At 35.6% G+C, this 14,727-nt stretch overlaps 1 protein-coding gene across 2 annotated transcripts in view; it reads right to left on the bottom strand.

The window, feature by feature from the left end:
• rap1gapb (RAP1 GTPase activating protein b) overlaps nt 1-14,727 on the bottom strand; it is a 519,058-nt gene that overhangs the window by 351,338 nt on the left and 152,993 nt on the right. The gene's annotated exons all lie outside the window — the stretch shown is intronic.

The following is a 14,727-nucleotide window of genomic DNA, read 5'->3' as shown; positions in this document are numbered from 1 at the left end:
TGAATGTCCAAGCATTCACACAAGATTCTACACCAAAAACATATATTTATTATTAGTATTAGTATTTTTTTTATCATTATTATTAATATTAGTATTAGTAGTAATAATATTGTGTGAATTCTTGTACATTCTACACCAAAAAACATACATTTATTATTTTTATTATTAGTAGTAGTAGTAGTAATAATAGTATTATTGGAAGTATTATTATTAGTATTAGTATTGTGTGAACTGCGATGAGGTGGCGACTTGTCCAGGGTGTACCCCGCCTTCCGCCCGATTGTAGCTGAGATAGGCTCCAGCGCCCCCCGCGACCCCAAAGGGAATAAGCGGTAGAAAATGGATGGATGGGATGGAGTATTGTGTGAATGTCCAAGCCTTCACACAAGATTCTACACCAAAAACATATATTTATTATTATTAGTATTATTATTATTTTGATCATTATTATTATTAATAGTAGTAGTAGTAGTATTGTTTTTTTGTTTTTTTAATAATTATTATTTTATTATTATAATTAGTAGTAGTAGTAATAGTATTGTGTGAATGCTTGGACATTCACACAATACTATTACTACTACTACTACTAATAATAATAATAAGGTTCTACACCAAAAACATATGTTTATTATTATTGATGTTATTATTATTTTTATCATTATTTTAGTAGTAGTAGTATTATTATTATTAGTAGTAGTAATAATAATAACTGTTTTTGACTATTCCACCTTTAAGACATTTCTTTTAACTGGGACAACAAAACTTCCATTTTTCTTTTCGTACAAATTCCCAGTTTTCCGGAAACTCCAGGAATTCAGAAATACCCATTTAAATTCATGCTGTTACTACATCAACATTTTTCAAGAAAAATTCCAACACCGACCTATTCATATCATCTAACATAATTGTGCTAGAATCGATATTTTCAAAAATTCCTGGTTTTCTCCAAATTCTCAAATTTCCAGGAAATTTTGGCCATTTTTTTTTACTCGATTCCAACCTTTCCGACCCACACACTACTCTTCCCATATGTCAAACGCAAAACATGTTTTCACTTTCCCTAAATTTCCCGTTTTCCAGGAATTTCCGGTGATTTTCTCCCAATTGACAATGAATGGGAAATATACAAACCTCTCCGTATCCCACATTTCTCACCCGATTAGAACGGTTCCACCATCCACACACTCCACTCACTTTATTAAATTAAACTAAATGTTTAAAAAAAATTCCAGGAATCCCCGGTTTTCCAAAGCCCTATTTTCACCTCTTTCTGGGAAATTTTTACAGTCCACATTTTTCAACTGTTTTTGACCATTCCACCTTTAAGACATTACTCTTAACTGGGACAACAAAACTTCCATTTTTCTTTTCGTACAAACTCCCTGTTTTCCCAAAACTCCAGGAATTCAGAAATACCCATACCCTACATCAACATTTTCCAAGAAAAATTCCAACACCAACCTATTCATATCATCTAAGACAATTGGGCTGGAATCGATATTTTCAAAAAATTTCTGGTTTTCTCCAAATTCCCAAATTTCCAGGAAATTTTGCACCATTTTTTTTACTCGATTCCGACCTTTCCGACCCACACACTACTCTTCCCATATGTCAAACGCAAAACATGTTTTTACTTTCCCTAAATTTCCGGTAATTTTCTCCCCGTTGACAATGAATGGGAAATATACAAACCTCTCCATATCCCACATTTCTCAACCGATTACAACGGTTCCAGCATCCACACACTCCACTCACTTTATTAAATTAAACTACATGTTTAAAAAAAATTCCAGGAATCCCCGGTTTTTCAAAGCCCTATTTTCACCTCTTCTTGGGAATTTTTTTACAGTCCACATTTTTCAACTGTTTTTGACCATTCCACCTTTAGGACATTTCTCTTAACTGGGACAACAAAACTTCCATTTTTCTTTTTGTACAAATTCCCGGTTTTCCCAAAAATCCAGGAATTTAGAAATACCCATTCAAGCTGTTACTACATCAACATTTTTCAAGAAAAATTCCAACACCGACCTATTCATATCATCTAGGACAATTGTGCTAGAATCAATATTTTCAAAAATTTCTGGTTTTCTCCAAATTTCCAGGAAATGTTGCGCCATTTTTTTACTCGATTCCGACCTTCCCGACCCACACACTACTCTTCCCATGCGTCAAACGCAAAACATGTTTTCACTTTCCCTAAATTTCCCGGAATTTCCGGTATTTTTTTCCCTGTTGACAATGAATGGGAAATATACAAACCTCTCCATATCACACATTTCTCAACCGATTACAACGATACATCCACACACTCCACTCACTTTATTAAATTAAACTACATGTTCAAAAAAATTCCAGGAATTCCCAGAATCCCCGGTTTTCCAAAGCCCTATTTTCACCTCTTCCTGGGAATTATTTACAGTCCACATTTTTCAACTGTTTTTGACCATTCCACCTTTAAGACATTTCTCTTAACTGGGACAACAAAACTTCCATTTTTCTTTTCGTACAAACTCCCTGTTTTCCCAAAACTCCAGGAATTCAGAAATACTCATACCCTACATCAACATTTTTCAAGAAAAATTCCAACACCGACCTATTCATATCATTTGGGACAATTGTGCTAGAATCGAAATTTTCAGAAATTCCTGGTTTTCTCCAAATTCCCAAATTTCCAGGAAATGTTGCGCCATTCTTTTAATCGATTCCGACCTTTTTGACCCACACACTACTCTTCCCATATGTCAAACGCAAAACATGTTTTCACTTTCCCTAAATTTCCGGTTTTCCCAGAATTTCCGGTAATTTTCTCCCCAGTGACAATGAATGGGAAATATACAAACCTCTCCATATCCCACATTTCTCAACCGATTAGAACGGTTCCACCATCCACACACTCCACCCCCTTTATTAAATTAAACTACATGTTTAAAAGAAATTCCAGGAATCCCCGGTTTTCCAAAGCCCTATTTTCACCTCTTCCTGGGAACTTTTTACAGTCCACATTTTTCAACTGTTTTTGACCATTCCACCTTTAAGACATTTCTCTTAACTGGGACAACAAAACTTCCATTTTTCTTTTCGTACAAATTCCCGGTTTACCCGAAACTCCAGGAATTCAGAAATTCAAGCTGTTACTACATCAACATTTTTCAAGAAAAATTCCAACACCGACCTATTCATATCATCTAGGACAATTGTGCTAGAATCAATATTTTCAAAAATTCCTGGTTTTCTCGAATTTCCCAAATTTCCAGGAAATTTTGCGCCAATTTTTTACTCGATTCCGACCTTTCCGACCCACACACTACTCTTCCCATATGTGAAACGCGAAACATGTTTTCACTTTCCCTAAATTTCCGGTAATTTTCTCCCCGTTGACAATGAATGGGAAATATACAAACCTCTCCATATCCCACATTTCTCAACCGATTAGAACGGTTTCACCATCCACACACTCCACTCACTTTATTAAATTAAACTACATGTTAAAAAAAATATTCCAAGAATTCCCAGAATCCCGGGTTTTCCAAAGCCCTATTTTCACCTCTTCCTGGGAATTATTTACAGTCCACATTTTTCAGCTGTTTTTGACCATTCCACCTTTAAGACATTTCTCTTAACTGGGACAACAAAACTTCCATTTTTCTTTTCGTACAAATTACCGGTTTACCCGAAACTCCAGGAATTCAGAAATACCCATTTAAATTCAAGCTGTTACTACATCAACATTTTTAAGAAAAATTCCAACACCGACCTATTCATATCATCTAGGACTATTGTGCTAGAATCAATATTTTCAAAAATTCCTGGTTTTCTCTAAATCCACAAATTTCCAGGAAATTTTGCGCCATTTTTTTTTTTTTACTCGATTCCGACCTTTCGGACCCACACACTACTCTTCCCATATGTCAAACGCAAAACATGTTTTCACTTTCCTTAAATTTCCCGGAATTTCCGGTAATTTTCTCCACATTGACAATGAATGGGAAATATACAATCCTCTCCATATCCCACATTTCTCAACCGATTACAACGGTTCCACCATCCACACACTCCACTCACTTTATTAAATTAAACTACATGTTTAAAAAAAAAATTCAGGAATCCCCGGTTTTCCAAAGCCCTATTTTCACCTCTTCCTGGGAAATTTTTACAGTCCACATTTTTAAACTTTTTTTGACTTCCACCTTTAAGACATTTTTCTTAACTGGGACAACAAAACTTCTATTTTTCTTTTTGTACAAACTCTCAGTTTACCCGAAACTCCAGGAATTCAGAAATACCCATTTAAATTCAAGCTGTTACCACATCAACATTTTTCAAGAAAAATTCCAACACCGACCTATTCATATCATCTAGGACAATTGTGCTAGAATCGACATTTTCAAAAATTCCTGGTTTTCTCTAAATTCCCAAATTTCCAGGAAATTTTGCGCCATTTTTTTTTACTCGATTCCGACCTTTCGGACCCACACACTACTCTTCCCATATGTGAAACGCAAAACATGTTTTCACTTTCCCTAAATTTCCCGGAATTTCCGGTAATTTTCTCCCCGTTGACAATGAATGGGAAATATACAATCCTCTCCATATCCCACATTTCTCAACCGATTACAACGGTTCCACCATCCACACACTTCACTCACCTTATTAAATTAAACTACATGTTTAAAAAAAATTCCAGGAATCCCCGGTTTTCCAAAGCCCTATTTTCACCTCTTCCTGGGAAATTTTTACAGTCCACATTTTTCAACTTTTTTGACCATTGCACCTTTAAGACATTTCTTTTAACTGGTACAACAAAACTTCCATTTTTCTTTTTGCACAAATTCACGGTTTTACCGAAACTCCAGGAATTCAGAAATACCCATTTAAATTCAAGCTGTTACTACATCAACATTTTTCAAGAAAAATTCCAACACCGACCTATTCATATCATCTAGGACAATTGTGCTAGAATCGATATTTTCAAAAATTCCTGGTTTTCTCTAAATTCCCAAATTTCCAGGAAATTTTGCGCCATTTTTTTTTTTTTTACTCGATTCCGACCTTTCGTACCCACACACTACTCTTCCCTTATGTCAAACGCAAAACATGTTTTCACTTTCCCTAAATTTCCCGGAATTTCCTGTAATTTTCTCCTTATTGACAATGAATGGGAAATATACAAACCTCTCCATATCCCACATTTCTCAACCGATTACGATACATCCACACATTCCACTCACTTTATTAAATTAAACTACATGTTCAAAAAAATTCCAGGAATTCCCAGAATCCCCGGTTTTCCAAAGCCCTATTTTCACCTCTTCCTGGGAATTATTTACAGTCCACATTTTTCAACTGTTTTTGACCATTCCACCTTTAAGACATTTCTCTTAAACGGGACAACAAAACTTCCATTTTTCTTTTCGTACAAACTCCCTGTTTTCCCAAAACTCCAGGAATTCAGAAATACCCATACCCTACATCAAAATTTTTCAAGAAAAATTCAAACACCGACCTATTCATATCATCTAGGACAATTGTGCTAGAATCGAAATTTTCAGAAATTCCTGGTTTTCTCCAAATTCCCAAATTTCCAGGAAATTTTCGCCATTCTTTTAATCGATTCCGACCTTTTTGACCCACACACTACTCTTCCCATATGTCAAACGCAAAACATGTTTTCACTTTCCCTAAATTTCCGGTTTTCCCAGAATTTCCGGTAATTTTCTCCCCAGTGACAATGAATGGGAAATATACAAACCTCTCCATATCCCACATTTCTCAACCGATTACAACGGTTCCACCATCCACACACTTCACTCACTTTATTAAATTAAACTACATGTTTAAAAGAAATTCCAGGAATCCCCGGTTTTCCAAAGCCCTATTTTCACCTCTTCCTGGGAAATTTTTACAGTCCACATTTTTCAACTGTTTTTGACCATTCCACCTTTAAGACATTTCTCTTAACTGGGACAACAAAACTTCCATTTTTCTTTTCGTACAAATTCCCGGTTTACCCGAAACTCCAGGAATTCAGAAATACCCATTTAAATTCAAGCTGTTACTACATCAACATTTTTCAAGAAAAATTCCAACACCGACCTGTTCATATCACCTAGGACTATTGTGCTAGAATCGATATTTTCAAAAATTCCTGGTTTTCTCATGATTCCCAAATTTCCAGGAAATTTTGCGCCATTTTTTTTTTACTCGATTCCAACATTTCCAACCCACACACTACTCTTTCCATATGTCAAACGCAAAACATGTTTTCACTTTCCCTAAATTTTCCGTTTTCTCCACCATCCACACACTCCACTCACCTTATTAAATTAAACTACATGTTCAAAATAAATTGCAGGGATTCCTAGAATCCCCGGTTTTCCAAAGCCTTATGTTCACCTCTTCCTGGGAATTTTTTACAGTCCACATTTTTCAACTGTTTTCGACCATTCCACCTTTAAGACATTTCTCTTAACTGGGACAACAAAACTTCCATTTTTCTTTTCGTACAAATTCCCGGTTTTCCCGAAACTCCAGGAATTCAGAAATACCCATTTAAATTCAAACTGTTACTACATCAACATTTTTCAAGAAAAATTCCAACACCGACATATTCATATCATCTAGGACTATTGTGCTAGAATCGATATTTTCAAAAATTCCTGATTTTCTTGAAATTCCCAAATTTCCAGGAAATGTTGCGCCAATTTTTTCTCGATTCTGACCTTTCCGACCCACATACTACTCTTCCCATATGTCAAATGCAAAACATGTTTTCACTTTCCCTAAATTTCCGGTTTTCCAGGAATTTCCAGAACTTTTCTCCCCATTGACAATGAATGGGAAATATACAAACCTCTCCATATCCCACATTTCTCAACCGATTACAACGGTTCCACCATCCACACACTCCACTCACCTTATTAAATTCGACTACATGTTCAAGAGAAATTCCAGGAATTCCCAGAATCCCCGGTTTTCCAAAGCCCTATTTTCACCTCTTCCTGGGAAATTTTTACAGTCCACATTTTTCAACTGTTTTTGACCATTCCACCTTTAAGACATTTCTCTTAACTGGGACAACAAAACTTCCTTTTTTCTTTTCCTACAAATTCCCGGTTTACCCGAAACTCCAGGAATTCAGAAATACCCATTTAAATTCAAGCTGTTACCACATCAACATTTTTCAAGAAAAATTCCAACACCGACCTATTCATATCATCTAGGACAATTGTGCTAGAATTGATATTTTCAAAAATTCCTGGTTTTCTCTAAATTCCCAAATTTCCAGGAAATTTTACGCCATTTTTTTTTACTCGATTCCGACCTTTCGGACCCACACACTACTCTTCCCATATGTGAAACGCAAAACATGTTTTCACTTTCCCTAAATTCCCCGGAATTTCCGGTAATTTTCTCCCCATTGACAATGAATGGGAAATATACAAAACTCTCCATATCCCACATTTCTCAACCGATTAGAACGGTTCCACCATCGGCGGCTCATGCACATCGGGGGGGATTCACACTCAATTCCTACCAGAATTGCAACTCCTAGTTATTATTCTTATTTGCTCACTGGCGCTCCTTGTCAATCAAAGTACATTCGTCAAGCTCCTTTGGAAGGGGCTGATAGTCAACGCCACACATTGTGCAGATTTTTGAGTTATATTTTGGGTGGGAGGCAACAGGATATTCTTACTCATCCAGTAGAGCTCAATATGCTACTTTGCAGCCCACACATGAATCACCACTCCACCAAGTTCAGTCACAATCCTGGAGAAGGACCAAACAGCAGAGCAGCACTAAACCATATTTGCTTTTATTTCTTTGGTAAGCTTTAGGTTCTGCTTTAAGGGGAAATGCATTTTTTTTTGGAATGTTGCCTATCGTTCACAATCATTATGTAAGACCAAGACAGAAGGTTGTTGTTGTTTTTTGCATTCTAACAAATAAAAATCATGTCTTGGTGTCTAGCAATGCAGCTAATGTTAGCAATCAATTCTACCTCTAAATCACTTTAAAAATGCATCAAAAACGACAACAATGCTTAATTTACATTTTGTAACCTGTATGCTACGGTATTAGCTGTAAAAGCTAGCAATGGAAAGAGATAAGCTAGCTTCTATGTTAGCATGAAACACGTTTGTGTCATGATATAAAGTGTGACTCACTCGATGGACAGTTGTCTGTTTGGCGCAGCTGGCCGGGGACATTTTTCCTGGTTTATTTGGGTAAGCACTCCATTTATGTCGATATAGCTTGTCTTCAAATTCCACATTTTGCAGCTTTGAGTCACTTTCACCTCAGTCTCTCGGCTTCCGTCTGCTCCAACGTCTCACTCTACCTTCGTGTTCGCTTCGAGGAGCAGTAGTTCATCCTCAGTATGTTCAGCTTCAAAAAGATAAAGTTGTGAATCCTTATTTGTCCAAAAATAGTTGTCTTCGTTGTATGTTACCAAGTCTGCTACGATTAAAACAGACTCACGTTTGTTTCCGGAAGTAGGAACACACATTTGTTGATCAAAATAGGCTAAATATTGTACATATTACATATTGTTATGAAGGTGTCTGTTACTACATTATATATATGTACTTGCAGTGTGTATATTGTACGTATTACATATTGTTATGAAGGTGTCTGTTACATTATATATATACTTGCAGTGTGTATATTGTACGTATTACATATTGTTATGAAGGTGTCTGTTACTACATTATATATATACTTGCAGTGTATATATTGTACATATTACATATTGTTATGAGGTGTCTGTTACTACATTATATATATACTTGCAGTGTGTATATTGTACATATTACATATTGTTATGAAGGTGTCTGTTACTACATTATATACTGTAAATACTTGCAGTGTGTATATTGTACATATTGTTATGAAGGTGTCTGTTACTACATTATATATATACTTGCAGTGTGTATTGTACAGTACATATTACATATTGTTATGAAGGTGTCTGTTACTACATTATATATATACTTGCAGTGTGTATATTGTACATATTACATATTGTTATGAAGGTGTCTGTTACTACATTATATATATATACTTGCAGTGTGCATATTGTACATATTACATATTGTTATGAAGGTGTCTGTTACTACATTATATAGATACTTGCAGTGTGTATATTGTACATATTACATATTGTTATGAAAGTGTATGTTACTACATTATATATATACTTGCAGTGTGTATATTGTACATATTACATATTGTTATGAAAGTGTCTGTTACTACATTATATATATACTTGCAGTATGTATATTGTACATATTACATATTGTTATGAAGGTGTCTGTTACTACATTATATATCTACCTAAATGAAATGGTGTCTGTAACACGGCAGTAAAGCGGCTGATCAAACAAAACAGAAGTCATGGTCATGGACCCGCTAGCTGCGCAAATTAGCTCTCCAATCAGCTAAACCGACTCAATAACTCCACGGAGACGTTTTGGTGAATTTACTGAGGAATTTGTGAAAAGAATGCCATTGTAAGTTAATAAGTCTAACACACACACTCGTAAATGTTTTAGCATATTAGCTAATGCAAACGACGATAGGTCGATTACATAAATGTGGGGCGGCATAGCTCGGTTGGTAGAGTGGACGTGCCAGCAACTTGGGGGTTCCAGGTTCGATCCCCGCTTCTGCCATCCTAGTCACTGCCGTTGTGTCCTTGGGCATGATACTTTACCCACCTGCTCCCAGTGCCACCCACACTGGTTTAAATGTAACTTAGATATTGGCTTTCACTATGTAAAGCGCTTTGAGTCACTGGAGAAAAGCACTATATAAATATAATTCACACACACACACACACATTACAGTATGAAAACACTCCTACAGACATCACTGTCAGAATAATTGTATCTAAGTTATCACAAAACTTTGTGTTTCAATGAGTTCCCGGCGAGCAGTCAAAAGCTGTCTTTGATCTTACCAATCAAAAGGCTTGTAACACTCCACTGTGTAGGATGGGAAGCGACATGAAGGTGTCGGTTTCTTTGCTTTATTGTAATCCACAGGAAGATTTTGTCTTGACCCGAGATCTACAAAGCGGAGAGGGAGCAGGACCTGACTCCCCTCCAGGCACTTTTTCTTTGAACTGTTTTGTAACCAAAAGCGACGGCTGTTTATGACCCCCTTCCCTTTAGAAACAGCTGTTGCCATATAATCAGGGAAAGTCCAAATACAAGAGGAGGCGTACAATCTTTCGTCAGCGCGTGGTGGGACACTGTTCAAGGGTACACGGTCTACGCGTTTCTCCTCATTGAGCCAAATTTTATTCTGTCTCTGTTTGATTCCTTGCTTCTTTGTCTGTTTAATAGATGTCATCAGTGTTTGAACCTGACAATCACACATGGGACGGTTTAGTAAGTAAGAATTGTTTTAGTTACATTGTAAAAATTACAAACGTTGCTTGGAGTGACGAATGGAACGCTACGGACGATCAGAAGACGAAACGGCACTTGTACTTCCGGCTGAAAGCGCTAAATGGAAGAACACTGCAGTGAGCAAACTTGTCCAAAAGATGGCGCCACAGCACAAAGAGTAACACACCTCTACAGTGTCTTTGCTTAGTTGTTATTTTTAAACTGTTTGCACTAAGAAAAATCCATAACTTAGCTTCAGTCGGGAATCTACGCCAGATGAAAACGTAGAGTTATTGGTATCGGTATTGGTATCGGCCGATCTCACTCAGCAAATTAAACCCTGATGGGAACATCTTTAATTTGAGGTAGTGGCAACAAAGTAATGAAGGACTAATCGCACGATGAGGAGTATTTACAGCCAACTACCCGGCTGACCACTGACAGGTGGAGAAGTTGTTGGAGCTCATCCTTCCACAGCCGCCATGACAATTACGGAGCAAATGTCAGGGCGTTTAGCAGGAGGCGAAGACGATGAGCACAGCGCGGCCTTGGATGGAAATCAAGCTAACGAACCTCTCAGTTGGCGACGCCGCGCACAACAAGAAGTGTGCTCTCCCGCGGCGTCTTGAGTGAGTCACGTGACACCACAACGTGCCAGGACGGCACCTGCTAGGTCGTGCAAGTGTCAATCAGGAGCTGAGAGAAGGTTGTGAAGTCAGTCCTTTCATGGAGGTCATCTAGCCCAGGGGTCGGCAAACCAACATATGGAAAGGGACCAAAGTTGGACCAAAAATACAAAAAATAAAAATCTGTCGGGAGCCACAAAAAATTAATAGTCTTATGTAAGTGTTATAATGAAGACAACACATGATGTAAGTGTCTCTATTAGCCTACTATCACAATGACTTTAAAAGTCTTATATAAGTGTTATAATGATGGCAACACATGATGTAAGTGTCTATATTAGCTATATTAGCCGACTATCAAAATGACTTTAAAAGTCTTAAACAAGTGTTATAATAAAGGCAACACATGATGTAAGTGTCTATATTAGCCTACTATCAAAATTACTTTTAAAATCTTATATAAGTGTTATAATGAAGGCAACACGTGATGTAAGTGTCTTTATTAGCCTACTATCACAATGACTTTAAAAGTCTTATATAAGTGTCATAATGAAGGCAACACATGATGTAAGTGTCTATATTAGCTATATTAGCCTACAATCAAAATGACTTTAAAAGTCTTATATAAGTGTTATAATGAAGACAACACATGATGTAAGTGTCTATATTGACTATATTAGCCTACTATCAAAATGACTTTAAAAGTCTTATATAAGTGTTATAATGAAGACAACACATGATGTAAGTGTCTATATTGACTATATTAGCCTACTATCAAAATGACTTTAAAAGTCTTATATAAGTGTTATAATGAAGACAACACATGATGTAAGTGTCTATTAGTTATATTAGCCTACTATCAAAATTACTTTAAAAGTCTTAAAAAAGTGTTATAATAAGGACAACACATGATGTAAGTGTCTATATTGACTATATTAGCCTACTATCAAAATGAATTTAAAAGTCTTATATAAATGTTATGAAGGCAACACATGATGTGTCTATATTAGCCTACTATCAAAATGACTTTAAAAATCTTATATAAGTGTTATAATGAAGGCAACACGTGATGTAAGTGTCTATATTAGCCTACTATCAAAATGACTTTAAAAATCTTATATAAGTGTTATAATGAAGACAACACATGATGTAAGTGTCTATTAGTTATATTAGCCTACTATCAAAATTACTTTAAAAGTCTTAAAAAAGTGTTATAATGAAGACAACACATGATGTAAGTGTCTATATTGACTATATTAGCCTACTATCAAAAGGACTTTAAAAGTCTTATATAAATGTTATAATGAAGGCAACACATGATGTAAGTGTCTATATTAGCCTACTATCAAAATGACTTTAAAAATCTTATATAAGTGTTATAATGAAGGCAACACGTGATGTAAGTGTCTATATTAGCCTACTATCAAAATGACTTTAAAAATCTTATATAAGTGTTATAATGAAGACAACACATGATGTAAGTGTCTATTAGTTATATTAGCCTACTATCAAAATGACTTTAAAAGTCTTAAACAAGTGTTATAATAAAGGCAACACATGATGTAAGTGTCTATATTAGCCTACTATCAAAATGACTTTAAAAATCTTATATAAGTGTTATAATGAAGGCAACACGTGATGTAAGTGTCTATATTAGCCTACTATCAAAATGACTTTAAAAGTCTTAAACTAGTGTTATAATAAAGGCAACACATGATGTAAGTGTCTATATTAGCCTACTATCAAAATGACTTTAAAAATCTTATATAAGTGTTATAATGAAGGCAACACGTGATGTAAGTGTCTATATTAGCCAATTATCAAAATGACTTTAAAAATCTTATATAAGTGTTATAATGAAGGCAACACATGATGTAAGTGTCTATATTAGCCTACTATCACAATGATTTTAAAAGTCTCATATAAGTGTTATAATGAAGGCAACACATGGTGTAAGTGTCTATACTAGCTATTTTAGCCGACTATCAAAATGACTTTAAAAGTCTTATATAAGTGTTATAATGAAGGCAACACATGATGTAAGTGTATATATTGACTATATTAGCCTACTATCAAAATGACTTTAAAAGTCTTATATAAGTGTTATAATGAAGACAACACATGATGTAAGTGTCTATATTAGTTATATTAGCCTACTATCAAAATGAATTTAAAAGTCTTATTCTAGTGTTATAATGAAGACAACATCCGTTGGCGGTCCCGTCTTGTCCCCCTTGTAACGTATGTCTGCTCTTAGTGGGACTGTGCCAAAAATGTAATTTCAGTTCCTATGTGTCTTGTACATGTTAAAGAATGGACAATAATAAAGCATCTTGAATCTTGATCTTGAACTTCCACATGTTTCATCCGAATCAAACTGTTCCAACTTTAAACTGTTCAGCCTATTTGGGAATTGCAGGCTTTCCCTTGACAAATTCCAAAAATTCCCAGATTTCCCAGAATTCCAGGTTTTCCCGGAAATGTTTCCCATTCAGAATGAATTGGCCATTTTTCAAACTTCCACCATTCCCACATTTTTCAACTTATTCAAACCATTTCACCTTCAACACATTCCACCATCCTGGAAATTTAAACTTCCCCTTTTCCAAGTTAAAAAGAATTCCAGGATTTTCCAGAATTCCTGGTTTTCCAAAGCCCTATTTCCACCCTTTTTTCTGGCGACTACTTCTTCCACATTTTTCAACACAGTCCAACCGTTCCACCGTCAAAACATTCCTCTTAATCAGGACAAAAAAACAAAGTTATTCTTTTAACTGGAAAATTCCCGGTTTTCCCGAAATTCCTGGATTCCGTAATACCATTTCTCAAATCAAAATGTTACTAATTCAACATTTCTCGACCGATTAAAAAAATTCTAACAACCATTTCAACTCATTCAGACCACTCAAGTTTTTTCTTTTTACCATTTTCAAAAAAATTCCCGCTTTTCCTTAAATTGCCAAATTTTGGGGGAAATTCCCACTGAAATCAATGGGACTTTCTTCAAAGTTCCACAACTTCCACATTTTTCATCCGATTCAAACCGTTCCAACTTCAAACTGTTCAGCCTATTCGGGAATTGCGGGCTTTCCCTTAATAAATTGCAAAAATTCCCAGATTTTCCAGAATTAAATTTTTTCGATTCAAAATGAATTGGCCATTTTTCAAACTTCCACCATTCCCACATTTTTCAACTGATTAAAACCATTCCATCTTCAATGTATTCCACCACCCTGGATGTTCAAACTATCATTGTTCCAAGTTCTAAAAAATTCCAGGAATTCCCAAAATTCCCGTTTTTTCAATATACTTTTTTGACCCTTTTTTCTGGCAACTACTCCTTCCACATTTTTCAACCCACTTCAGCCCTTCCACCGTCAAAACATTCTTCTTAATCAGGACAAAAAACAAAGTTATTTTTTTAACTGGAAAAATTTTGGGTTTTCCTGAAATTCCTGGAATTCCGTAATACCATTTCTCAATTCAACATGTTACCACTTCAAACCATTCCAACTTCAAACTGTTCAGCCTATTCGGGAATCGCGGGCTTTCCCTTGACAAATTCCAAAAATTCCCAGATTTCCCATATTCCAGGTTTTCCGGGACATTTTTCCCATTCAAAATGAATTGACCATTTTACAAACTTCCACCATTTCCACATTTTTCAACCTTAATTAAGCAGGACAAAAAAACAAAGTTATTTC

Source organism: Nerophis lumbriciformis, linkage group LG03 (assembly GCF_033978685.3).
Source record: "Nerophis lumbriciformis linkage group LG03, RoL_Nlum_v2.1, whole genome shotgun sequence".
NCBI classification, from domain to species: Eukaryota; Metazoa; Chordata; class Actinopteri; order Syngnathiformes; family Syngnathidae; genus Nerophis; species Nerophis lumbriciformis.
The sequence above is the reverse complement of the archived record's forward strand: the minus strand, read 5'-3'. Positions and strand labels throughout refer to the sequence as shown.